This window comes from Myotis davidii, unplaced genomic scaffold (assembly GCF_000327345.1).
Source record: "Myotis davidii unplaced genomic scaffold, ASM32734v1 scaffold62, whole genome shotgun sequence".
Lineage (NCBI taxonomy): Eukaryota > Metazoa > Chordata > Mammalia > Chiroptera > Vespertilionidae > Myotis > Myotis davidii.
The window spans coordinates 408,161-412,892 of record NW_006295180.1 but is presented as its reverse complement, the minus strand read 5'-3'; the positions used below and the strand labels follow the sequence as shown (position 1 = coordinate 412,892).

General features: G+C 40.3%; 1 pseudogene across 1 annotated transcript; it reads right to left on the bottom strand.

Moving 5' to 3' along the window:
- Positions 1 to 1,036: 1,036 nt before the first annotated feature.
- On the bottom strand, positions 1,037 to 2,303 carry LOC102759398 (annotated as a pseudogene). Its single transcript, XR_435972.2, has one exon. The product of XR_435972.2 is annotated as an elongation factor 1-alpha 1 pseudogene (transcript).
- Positions 2,304 to 4,732: the final 2,429 nt, after the last annotated feature.

Below are 4,732 nucleotides of genomic sequence, written 5' to 3'. Positions count from 1 at the left end.
GTCAACTAAGTGAAGATGACTTTAGGCTTCTCTGTGAGGCAACAGGAACTCAGTGGTTTCAAATCAAAGTAAGCATTGCAGGAGGAGGAACAGGTTCTGAGGGAGCAGTTGCTCTCACTCAGTTTGGGAAACACTGATTTGGAGATGCTTTTAGGATATCACAGCAGAGATGCTGACAGCAGTTGGAAATACTGTTCTAGAAATCAGGGAGAGCTGGGAGCAGGAGACGTGAATTTGGAGGTAATTGGTGTGTATGTGGTTTAAGTCATGGGAAAACATGAGATTGCCAGGGCAGAGTACTGTGACAGTGATAGGACAAGAGGCTAAAACTGATCATGATGGGTATGAGAGGTGGTGGTCTGAATCTACAAGACCCATTGTTTTGAAGAAAAAATAATGAATAAAGGCAAATTGAACTCTTTCAGCCTGCACTTTGTAAGGTTGAGCCCTTTGTCCTGTAGGTTTAGAAACTTGACTTTATTATTGCACACAAGGAGTGAACTGCTCAAGATCTTAGATTTATACAATTAAACTCAAAATAATCTTTCTTTTTCCAAGCTAGAAAGGGGTTCTATTAATTTACAAGACTAAATGCAAAGAACCACAGAAGTAATCAGGTACTAATTAAAAGATATAATTCCAAAATTATATTGCTTTGTGTAATATCTTGCTTCAAGGTAGAGATATTAAAATATTATCATTCACTGTCTTCAACAGTATTCTCCAAAGGATATTCTATGGAATAGTAATGTGACTTAAAGCTCCCTAAAATATGTATGATGAAACTCAATAAATAAGCTAAATAAGTTTTATAAAACTTAAATCCTTCTCTTGGATGTTCACAAAGTACATTTTTTTTTCTTATTAAAATTTGTTATTTTAGTGGGTCTCAAAATTCTGTGACAGATTTTTGGTCATGTTGTTTCCATTAAAAAGTACTGATTTTAAAAACTAATAACTTAAAAACTGCCACACACACAAAAGAACCAAATGGTCCACAAAACATTCTCCTTTCCTTCTGAAGGTTTTATGATGCATTGTAATCATTAACCAGTCTTTTACTATTAAACTTAAATGGCCAGTTGAGACAAACAGTTCTGAGACCGTTCTTCCACCACTGATTAAGACTGGGGTGGCGGGGGTGGGAAATAATATTCATTTAGCCTCTGAGCTTTCTGGTACGACTTGGTGACTTTGCCAGCTCCAGCTGCCTTCTTGTCCATTGCTTTGATGACACCCAAAGCAACTGTCTGTCTCATGTCATCAGCAGTGAAATGGCCCAGAAGAGGGCAGTCAGAGAAGCTCTCAACACACATTGGCTTGCCAGGAATCATATCAACGATGGCAGCATCACCAGATTTCAAAAACTTGGGGCCATCTTCCCGCTTTTTCCCAGAAAGACGATCCATCTTCACCTTCAGCTCAGCAAATTTGCAAGCAATGTGAGCTGTGTGACAATCCAGCACAGGTGCATATCCAGCACTGATCTGGCCTGAGTCGTTCAGGATAATCACCTGAGCTCTGAAGCCAGCTGCTTCCATTGGTGGATCATTTTTTCTGTCACGAGCCACATTGCCACGGCGAACATCTTTGACAGACACGTTCTTGACGTTGAAGCCCACATTGTCCCCAGGAAGAGCTTCTCTCAAAGCTTCATGGTGCATTTCAACAGACTTTACTTCAGTTGCAATATTGACTGGAGCAAAGGTGAGCATCATGCCGGGCTTGAGAACAAATGTAGGTGCTGAATTCTTTAACAATTTCCTCGTATCTTTTCTGGCTGTAGGGTGGCTCAGTGGAATCCATTTTGTTAACACCAACAATCAGCTGTTTCACACCCAGTGTGTAGGCCAGAAGGGCATGCTCACAGGTCTGTCCATTCTTGGAGATGCCTGCTTCAAATTCACCAACATCAGCAGCAACAATCAGGTTAGCACGGTCAGCCTGAGATGTGCCTGTAATCATGTTTTTGATGAAGTCTCTGTGCCCTGGGGCATCAATGATGGTCACATAATACTTGCTGGTCTCGAATTTCCACAGGGAGATATCAATGGTGATACCGCGCTCCCGTTCGGCTTTCAGTTTATCCAAGACCCAGGCATACTTGAAGGAGCCCTTCCCCATCTCAGCAGCCTCCTTCTCAAATTTCTCGCTGGTTCTCTTGTTGATGCCCCCACATTTATAGATCAGATGGCCAGTAGTGGTGGACTTGCTGGAATCTACGTGTCCAATGATGACAATGTTAATATGAGTCTTTTCCTTTCCCATCTTGGGTTTGAGTTAGCAGTGGTTTTCACAACACCTTTGTCCTCTCGCAGGTCTGGGCCCCACAAAGTACATTTTGGTTAAAACTTTAAGGCGTCCTAGAGGAAAAGAGCCTGCTCTGCTTTACCCAGCATTTCAAAATCCTTTGTCCATAGAACTCTTCCCCCTATATACCAGCCCTCATTTCTGGCCTGGCATGTTCTGTCTAATGAATAACTCCTCTTGGCTGTATAACAGACATCTTAAACTTGACATGTTGAGAAACAGACCCTTGACATCTGCCTCTCCAAGGCTACTTCTCATCTTCTCCATCTTCGTAAATGGTAACCTCACTTTCTAGTTTCCTGGTCCCCGAATCTTGGAAATTTCTCTTTTTCTAACACATCACATACAAAAATAAGCAAGTCCTATTGGCCCAAATCTGACCACTTCTCACCAGTTCCACTTCAACCATTGTAGTCCAAACTGCCACTATCTTCCTCCTGGGTTGTTGATATCACCACTTAACTCATCTCTCTGTTCCCACCTTGCTCCCATTGTCTACTTTCCCTAACACAGTTTTTAAATACCCAAGTTATGTCATCCCTCTGCTCAAAATCTTCCAATGGCTCCCCAACCCAGTCACAGTAAAAGCCAAAATCCTTACAGTAGTATATCAGACCCTATTTGATCTGGACCTTCATTGCCTCTGTGATCTTATCTCCCACCAGTTACAATTTCAGTCACTGTGTTCCCATCACACTGACCTCCTGCCTCAAGGCCTTTGACTTGCTGTAATCTTCCTGAAATGCTCTTCCCCAGACACCACCATGACTCATTCCCTCACTTCTTTCAGGTCTCTCTGCTCAATTAACCACTTATTAGAGAGGCATTTCCTGACCATCTTATTTAAAATGTAGTTGCCTTCACAGGGGCGGGGGGTGAGAGCATGTGCTGGGGGTTGGGGGAGGCAGAGAGAGGTCAACAGGGGAAAAAGGAGACTTATGTAATAAACAATAAAGAATTTTAAAAATGAATAATTGAAAAATTACAGTTGCCTTGTGTTTTTTCATAGCACTTATCAATATGACAATGTGTGTGTGTGTGTGTGTGTGTGTGTGTGTGTGTGTCTGTGTGTAAATTTTTCTTTACTATCTACCCCTGCCCCCCACCAGGATATAAGCTCCATGAGAAGAGAATTTGACTTATTCACTGCTGTATCCCCACTGTTAGTTTTCCCATGAATATGTGGAATGCAATAAATATTTTGTTGAGTAAATGAATGACTTCCAGTTTTAGATCTGCAGAGCACACCTTGGGAAACTGGTTTAAGCTTTGATGCTTGCTTCTGGGCTATGGTCTACACTTGGAAAAGGCCTTCATAAAATGCGGTTTTCAATATAGATTTGAAGGCATGGGTCTATTCCATTAAAAATGCTGCACTGTGAAAGTTTAAATTTGGGGGTTTTAAAATAAGGAGTTGAAAGGATCAGAGTTAGCTGACCTGGAAGTCAACCAACTCTCATGTTCGATTTTGGGTGAATATCTACATGCATCTCAAGTAGCGCTCATAATTTTGCCTTCTACTTGTTTATTTATTTATCTGTTCCTCTAGCTTAAATGACAGTCTCATGAGGGAAGATACTTTGTCTTGTTCGCTGCATTCCCAGTGCCCAAAAAGTGTCTGGCATATAGTAGGTTCTGGTTAAATATTTATCACTTTTTGATTAAATTTTCATGATGCCTAATTTAAAGACTTATTCTTTGCTTTATGACTTACTCATTTGATGGTTTTTTACTTAAGATGCTCAATATGTACATTTAAACATATTCATGCAGTTAACATTCATATAAACATATTCAGCCAGTTAATATTTATATGGTACCTGCTGTATGTTGGGAACAAAGGTACAGGAATATGTGAAGTTAGTGTTTTGTCCCATAATGAGACACTTAGTCTCCAGGGATAACTTGTATTTAAAAGCAGGAAATACCTACATAAATTTTTTCCTGAAGAAATAGTAAAAAATAGGTAAAGATTCTGTTTTACTTGATGCTTTCTTTTTTATTTTTATTTATTTATTTATTTTGCCAGAATTGCTCAGTCTTTATTTTTTATGTATTTATTTCTTTTAATTAAATCTTTATTGTTCAGATTATTACATTTGTTCCTCTTTCCCCCCCCATAACTCCCCTACTCCCAGTTCCCGCCCCACCCTCCGCCCTCACTCCCCACCCACTGTCCTCATCCATAGGTGCACGAGTTTTGTCCAGTCTCTTCCCGCATCTCCCACACCCCTTCCCCCCCCAAGTATAGTCAGTCATTCCCTTTCTATGTCCCTGATTCTATTATAATCACCAGTTCATTCTGTTCATCAGATTATTTATTCACTTGATTCTTAGATTCACTTGTTGATAGATGTGTATTTGTTGTTCTTAATTTGTTTCTTTACCTTTTTCTTCTTCTTCCTCTTCTTAAAAGATCCCT